Source organism: Pinus tabuliformis, chromosome Q (assembly GCF_031772625.1).
Source record: "Pinus tabuliformis cultivar Carrire ecotype Pingquan chromosome Q, CPIR1, whole genome shotgun sequence".
Lineage (NCBI taxonomy): Eukaryota > Viridiplantae > Streptophyta > Pinopsida > Pinales > Pinaceae > Pinus > Pinus tabuliformis.
Window position 1 is genome coordinate 784,690,363 of NC_142296.1, and position 9,380 is coordinate 784,699,742.

The following is a 9,380-nucleotide window of genomic DNA, read 5'->3' on the forward strand; positions in this document are numbered from 1 at the left end:
CATGAAGATTTTGATGTTGATGCTTCAAGAGAAAAAGCTTTTGACAGAGTTATTGTTGCTATTGTTGTCATGCTACCATGAGGAGTGAGAAAGGATGTTATTTGTTGTTGCATTATGATCAAATCCAACTAGTGTCCATGCGGATTATTGTTTATTCAGTTATGGTGAGTTTCACTCTTTTCCATTGATGTCAAAGGGGGAGAAATTCAAGAGATCAATTTTTCAATGGACATTTGGATGGTTCAACTATATTTTCCATCAATGCCAAAGGGGGATATTGTTGGCATTGGTGTTGTGATGATGGTTGGAATTGATGTCAACCTAGTAGAGGTGGTGTGTTGATGGTTGGCATTGATGTCAACCCGGTAGCATGAGTTGAAGATATTTGATTGGTATAAGTGTTTAATGATTGGTTGCAGATGTTTGATTATTATGGTTATGTATGGTTGCTATGGAAGATGATATTTTTTTATGATTGATTTCTTATGTACAAATGTTATACTTGTGTATGGTTGCTATGGCAAATGTTTGACGATTGGTTGCAAGTGTCAGTACATGCATGGTATTAGTATTATCATGGTACAAGTGCCCTTGGTATTGGTATTACCGTAGTATTGGTATTACCATGGTACAGGTGCCCTTGTTTTTGGTATTACCATGGTACAAGTGTACTTGGTATTGGTATTACCATGGTACAGGTGTACTTGATATTGGTATTACCATGGTATTTTCACATGGTATTTTAGATTGCATGGTATTTACACTCGGTTTTGGTATTACCCTAGTATCCGCCCATGGTATTTGTTCAAGGTTGATGTGTCTGGATTCCTAAATGTATATGGATGTATATTTTTGAGTTTGATTGGTTGGTTCTCTTAAGCAGTGATGGTTGAGTAAATGAAGAGAGAGGTGTGAGAGAAGAGTAGTGTATGTAGGTTGTGCAGGGAATTTTGCAGAAAATATACAATAATTCACAACAGTAGTCAATGGAAACAAAATCATGATTAAAAAACCATTGTATGCAGTGGTAATGAGATGGAGTAAGGAATGAGAGGAAATCATTTCTTGTATGATTTATTTCATGATTTTCACCATATTATCGTTTTCGTATGCAACTTATTTTTATTGATGGGGTTGTGCAGTGACTGGGTGTGATTTTCAAATTGTTGTTTTGTTGATTTTGAACTAACAAGGAAAGAAGTTGTTGTGTAGTTCTAGTTGAGCAGTTCAAATTGGCTCTAGTCTGAAAATGAATTAAACAAGGGTCACATAGAAGAGTGGAGTGGGGGCTCTGGAAAATTTGATACAATGAACATATTTCTTCATGAGTCCAATGGGAGTTAGGTGAGGCTCGTTGGTCGTGGTGGCTTCCAGCGGATCAGATGAGTGTTCTTAGAGTTGTAAGATGAAGATCATAGTTAGAAACTGATAGTAGCCATTTGTATATTTTATGTAATTGAATTACTCGATGAATAATAAAATTATTGAGCAACACAGTAGCAACAAGGGTGGTTTTTGACCCAGAGGGGCTTTTCCACTAGAAATATCTTATGTCCTCTTGTGCATGTTTATTTGGTTATTTTTATGGCTCTTATGTATTTTGTTATTTGATTTAATCTACTAATGGGTTAATGTATGTTGTGATACAATAAGTGGAAAAAGATTTAAAATTCAATAAATGTTATGACTACTGATTCACCCCTCCCTCTCAGCAGTGAGCACATTTCCATCGAAATTTACTAATGACAGTTTATGAGCCCATGGTTTTGAAAACCCATGGTATTACATATGGTGAACTTCAAGTGCACTCTAACAGAGATATTATTATGCATGTGAAGGAATGATTATGCATGTGAGGAAAAATGATGCATATACACCAACAAGCCTTTCTCATCTTTCCTACTCTTAAACATAACTTTTAAAGAGTGGAAGTTAATAACAAACCCTTCTTTACATCTAATTACCTTCTAACTTACCCATTAATGATTTTTTTCTAATAATGAGAGCATGAATATATGATCCATATTAGATCGTTTTATTATTTGTCATCCATATTGATGATTTTAGAGTGGGAAAAGTGGAGGAATAAACTCACGGGATGATTTCTACCAATGGATCCCGATTTGGAAAATTGGGTTCTAAAACCTTTTGAAAGAAATTTGAGGCATTAAATGATTTTTTTTTGGGGTGGGGGGGTGGACTTTGTTGCATAAGTGCCACACCTTCTAGAACTATTCTAGACACAAATATTGATCTAATAGTGCAAGAATCACCTCAATCAAATTCAGTATGCAAAAGTTATTCCACTCAAAATTTGGCCTTCCTATTTCGACTAACATAATTTGAGAGGATGCCATGTCAGCCCCCATTATTCATGGAAAAGGGACTAGCCACATGATCATGATGAAAAATACCCTAGAAGAATCCAGATTGTAACTCTAGTTAATATTTGAAGGAGTCAAACTCAACCAATAGTATGTTATCAGGCCATGTTAGAGCCAAGCCACTAGGAGGAAAATGAGTTCCATTCTATTGGAGTGTGTTTTGTTCCATAGATGAGCGAAGTAGTCGAGAGTGGAAAAGTAGATGGAAAACAGAGAGGATTTGTGCACTACAGTAGCCCATAAGCCACATAAACCAAATTGGATCATTATATTGTTTGTCATCCATCTCAATACTTTTAGAGTGGAAAAAAGTGGAGGAATCAACTCACACGACCATTTTTACTAGCATGACCCAGTTTGGAAAATTGGGGTCTGAAACCTTCAAGGAGAATTTTGAGGTATCAAATGACATTTTTTAGGGGCAAAACTTTGTTGATTTAGAATCATGCCTCTTTTTCTTATTCCACACACAAAGGCCTTTCCAATGGCAGAAGAATTGCCTCAATAGAAGTTTGTATGCAAAAGTTATGTTACTCAGAATTTGACCTTCCTATTTTGACCACCATAATTTGAGAGGATGCCAAATTAGCCCCCATTACTCATGGAAAAGTGTCTATCCACATTATCATGATGAAGAATAATCTAGAAGAGTCCATATTGTAACTCTAGTGAAGAGTTGAATGAGTCAAACCTAACCACTAGTATGTTATCAAGTTGTTTTACAACCTAGTCACTAGGAGGGAGAGGGGTTCCATTATTTTCGATGGAATTTTGTTCCATAGATGAGGAAAGTAGATGATAGGGATAGGGAAAGAGTACATGGAGAATATTTATGCATTGTGGTACACCATGAGACGCAACCCTTACTTATTTGTACTTGCAACCATTTTCTATTTAGAGAAAGACAACAAAGCAACCTCAACTTCCAACTGGGTTTTCTCCTTAAAGGGTTTCCCAGGATATATCTTGTGCCAATTTTAGTTTGTGAGTTTTATTTCACTATTATATTTTCTACATAAGTATAATTTTCATGCATATGCAACAAATAATACTTTACAAAACCTAAAGAGAAATAAACCCTCATAGTATAGATTTTGGATTTTTAAGTATAATTTATCAAATGTTTTGTGACGAACTATATAGTGGAATAGATGTGGTAGTTTACGGATCAGCATGGGCCTCACTTCTAAGTAATTGCATCCATTTTTCATCCAAATAAAAAGAGTAGAGTGGCCTCACCTTCCAGCTAGGTTTTCTCCTTAAAGGACTTCTAGGGTTATATCTTGTGTTAATTTGTGGTTTTTGGAGTTTTATTTCGTTATTCTCTATCTTCTTGTTGATAGGCTATAATGTTCCACCAATATCTACGGGATCTACCCAATGTTGAATCCCAATTAGACTCTACATTGTTTGGTTTAGGGATCCCATCCAGAATATAGGCCCGACTTCCATCAAGTTGGTTGAGAGTTGCTTTGGACAAAAGGGATACTAAAGTTAGAGAACAAATAAAGCTTTAACAAATGAAACTAAGAAACTTATGGAAAATCAACACATGAGACATTATGAATAGAAAAATTGTACTAATAAAGCATGAATCTCAAGAGAAACAATGTTAGCAAATCTTCAAATAAAACCCATGCATGTTATAAAGATAAGTTTATCAACCATGAATGAGTTTGTGACCAATAACACCACAATAGCATAAGTAAGTGAACAACCCTACAATGATATAGTGCTAAAAGCAATAAAGTAGTTTATTAACATAAACACAAAAGTAAAACACAGCATATAGCATGCATTCACCACAAGAGAAGTCCCACAATGCGCGATGACACATGAAAGAATTGCACACTAAGGCTCATAAATCTTGAAAATTAAGCCGAAATATCCATAGCACCATCACATGAAAAGTCCAAAAAATCCATAAGTGGAAATATAAAATCATCATGAGAATATCTATTAGTTCTCAAACAATATGCACAAATAAGTCCTTCTTCTTCTTCTTCTTCTTTTTTTTTTTTTTTTTTTTTTTTTTTTCTGCCTCTTGTGCCCTTCGCTCTTCTTCTTCTTTCCTTTGATTCTCTTCTTCTTCTAACTTCCTTCTCTAATACTCATCTTATTGTTTCTTTAAATTTTCATCCTCCAATATCCTCTAATTTTCATATCCTTATTTGTGTTGCTCCTCTTCTTTCTTCCTTTTCATTCCATGTTTTCTCTGAGCTATGGCTACATTCCTTTGTTCCAGGTTTTCCTCTCCATCACTTTCTCCTTCTTTTTTCTGACTCTTGATTAGTTTCTTCGTATTGGTCGTCCTTTTGCTTATTTTGTTTTCCATTCTTGTTTTTCTGTTCCTTTTTCCTTTTAAGGAAAGCTCTTCTATCCTCGAGAGCCATGCTTTCCCTAGTTTCTTCTTCTAATTGCTCTTCTTATTCTTCTGGTTTCTCATTCTAACAAAATGACCTAGAAATATTATAATGTAACCACCCCACTCCACATTTACCCGCTTTTACAAGACCTCCAAGTTCTAGTTATGGAAGTGGAGCCTACTAACCAGAACTCTTACTACCACCCATCAGGGACACCAGACCACTCATGAGTATGACAACCACCCCTAGTGATTAATCCCTAAGCTAGATCTCTTTTCATAAACTTAACATCCCAACCGCACCCCTCACACACTATGCATGTTAACGGAAGGCTCCAACCACACCCATAAGCCTTCCTGCATGTAGTTATGACCGAAATCTTCTAGTTATGTGCATGTAGTGGCGAGATCTATGCCACTTTTTCAGGTTGGCCTAGAGGCCACTACCCATAATTTACCAGAACTCTCCAGAGTCAAGTATTAGGCGATAACAAGACTAAACAACAAATACTAAAGTAAGATCTTTACCAAAACATGCCTAAACATGATACACATTTCATCAAACAGATAGTAAACATAGAAGCTATTCGTCATGAATGCATATCTGATAATAAACTTATAAACTTCATCAGAGAATTACCAAAGGTCCAATTCCCTCTTAAGGTAGCTACAACAACACTTGTTAGTCCATGCATTCATCAATCATTGAATAACTGATCAAATCATGAACAAGATCCATAGCAAGAGCACATCATATAACCATGCATATAACTAGCATATACCCGAAATAAAATCCATGACAACTTAGCCATAAAATCAACATAATAACTAGTACATATGCTCATAGATCATAATAGGAAAATAACTCATATTAACATATGCAAAAGACAACCAAGTGAAGGAATTTCAAGTATCACCCGACCATAAATTGGGCTAAACCAAATCTCTCTTTCATTAAATCACCCTTGTGCCATATTCCAAGCATAAATGTGGGGCCATATGGGTTAAACCAAAATAGAACCAACAAGGGATTCCAGAGGCCAAACCACCTTAACCCTCAACCATAGTTATTTCACCTAAACCGGTCCAGAAATCACTAACACCAAAACAATATTTGATGCCTCCAACTTCCTTCACTAGCTCCAGAGAAATTTTCCTGTCTCCACCCATCTATTAACAGTTCTACGAGAAATCCCATATCCACCCTTAACCCTTGGGAATTTTCCCGAGACCACCTCAACTAGGATCCAAGTCTACCAGCCATCCAAAGCTTAAACCAATACAAGGAACCCACAACACCATGGCTATCCAGGAAATGGCAAGGCAAGACTGAAACCCATTATCAATCCGGGAAAATCCCATGCCAATGACAACAAAATAATAAAATAACCAAATTCATGTGCCATGCTTTTGAATCCATACATGCAAACTCACACATGCACATTGTTACCAGCAAATCCACAACTATTTTTTGCCCTTACTTACTATTGTCCAACTTCCTCTTGTGCACCCTTGCTTTCCTTGCTTGCTTATCTAAGTGTTTTCTCCTTCTCCTTTGCTGAAATCTAATCCAAAGCTAAGCAAAAGTTGTCAATTATTTCTCAGGTGCCTTTTTATCATTAATGTCTATTCTCTTCCTTTCCTTTTTCCTTTTTATTTTATTTTCCTTCATTTTCTTTCTAATTTCCCTTGCATGCATATTTGTGTCTCTTCACCTTCATTTTCTCATATTTTCCTTTATTTCCTTAATTAGATGTCATTTATTACCTCTTTTCCTTTTCCAGTGCCTTTGCTAATTTCCATAGCCATTAAGAAACCATAAGTGATGCCCTCTATAATGTTTACCCACCATTCAGCTTGGAATGTGTGTCCTATGACCTTGGTCTTATTTTATTTACATAGAAAATCAACCCGAGGTTGTTACAAACCCCTTCCCCTTGGGGGAACACTATCCTCAGTGTTCTATGACACTTATGACCAGCAAAACATACTGCTTATGGAGCTTTATAAACACAACTTGATGTAGTATTTACATTGAAAAGTTGCTGAAAACATGATAACATATTGCTTATGGAGCTTTATAAACCTAGCTCGATACAGTACTTATAATGACAACACATATATACTTATGCACATTTGCTTCAACCAGCAAATAAACATATTGTTTGTTGATATTTATACACATAGCTCAATATAGTATTTATCATGATATACACATATATACATATGCACATTTCCTTTAACTAGAAAATAAAAGGATACAATGCTCACATTGGCGACAAGGGAATCTAGAGGCTCACACCTCCACCTTCAAAAGTAATACCAGGATTCACCTCCTTCCTAGGAAGTCTAGAATCTACTGTCAAAATCAAGTCTTATCTGCAATATCTAGTGATACAATCCTTGCACTACTTGTTCTCTCAGTGAATAGTTATCGGCTCATTGTTCTAGGGCACACTCCCAATGTGCTTCTGATTCCATCTGGTAATGCTAATGACCAAAAAGAATTTATTCCCCGACCTTCCCTTTTATGCTTCCCAGTCCCTCAGACAATCCAGTCACCCCCTTCCATGCAGTCACTCACCTTCCAAGTTCCCTGGCATCCCCTTCTCTACTTTCCAGTCCCTTGGGCGATCGATTCCTCGGCAAGGTTTCCTCACACCAGAAGGTACAAAAGCCAAGGTATATCCCTACCTCAAAACCATCATACCAGTCATAGCATGCTCATGGAAATCAATGGAAACTATTGGGTACTAGTGACCCACAATGGCCCTGCTCCTGAATTATTTACCAACACATTGTTGCATGTTCCAATTCCTTTTTTTGTTGCTGCTAATTCTCTTGCTGTCAGTTCCAACCACAAAAACTAAGCATTTTCTATGCTTTCCTATACCAAGAACATAATTACCATTAAACTCAAAAGGAATATTTGAAATAAATTCAGATCATATCTCATTGATAACTCGTCAATAAGGTACACTTGTAATTATGTTTACTTCCTCTCACAACAAATCAAATTAGATCTTTGATCAAATCATCATATATAAACATATCATATCCAGTTAGTTCACAACTCAACCATCATAAATCAGAATCCTAGATTATGTTTATGATTTGAAATTAAATACTTATACTTATATTTCAAATGGTTCTTTTCTTCTTCCTTTGTTCTTTTTCCTTTATGTACGCACACTGAATCAATTGCAAAACCTAAAAATCACCCAGTGCATTCTCTTCTCTTTGACCATGTACACACACTGGATCAGTTTCCAACCTATCAAGCACCTAGTTTCTTCTCTTCCATATGCCGTATCAACAACATGGGCATCCAAAGACTATAACACTTCTTCCCTCAATATCAACAACTTAAGATTGGTATCTTCCCAAGTTGACTAAGGATCCCAAGACTACTATCTCAACCCACAGCCTCCAGCGAACCCAAGCTATTAAGGACTCTAACCCACAGCCTCTAGCGAACCCAAGCTATTAAGGACTCTAACCCACAGCTTCCAGGGAACCCAATCTATTATAGGGTTCATCCAACAACCTCTAGGGATCCTAAGAACCAATACCTTCACACACATACACAACACAGTGTAACAACATCACACATACACCCACACATGGTGTACAACACAACACATACACCTACACATGGTGTACAAAACAACACATACACCTACACATGGTGTACAACACAACGAATACACATTTCATAGTACAACGACTACACAATACACAATATACATACCACATGTACACAAGACAACATATACACAAAAATAGTACTGCACATCCAAAGACCACAACGTCTCTACTAGAAAATAATGCCTCTAGTTTCTTTCCCATGCCTTACTGCGTGCATCCAAAACCCAAGTCCCGGGTCTATGGCTCTTTCCACTATCCATGCTTGTCCCAGCTTATCGTAGATCACACTACTTTCATTTCGTTGATGTATCCTTCAACATTGCCTGCCATAACATAAACATTGGCATATTTATAAGCACATAATATCAAAATCATATCCACATTATAATATCCTCATAGATCTTCCAGAGCTACTATTTCCTCTTGATTCCTCATAAACCAGGAATCTTTTCATGCCATTCACTTGGATAAAATAATCATTCTTCCATAGGAATGATTCCTAACAACCCTTTCAAACAATGATATATATATATATATATATATATATATATATATATAGCATTAGCATAATCATGATCACAACATAATTATCAGTGTTCATAAGGTCAAGGTTAAGTGAACTTCCTTTAACTGTGCAACACATGCACAACATTGAGAACAACAATTTCCAACTTAGCCAAGGCATCATATACCTCAAATCCATTTACTTTACCTTTCTCATGATTTTCCTGCCACTTTCCATTTACCCCAATGGACCCAACCAGCCCAACTGGTTGTCATATTTTTGCTTTCAGTTTCCCTTTATTCACACATCAAGCTTCATCTGGGTCTTACATTACCTATTGGGTTTCACTCAGCTCTCCCCGAGCTCCTTTAACTTTCCTCCTCCCCCAACCAATTCCCAAGGCCCTCAACACATAAAAGGCAAGAACAAAAGGCAAACATGAAGAAAAACATGAAAAACCAATAACAATACAAAACCA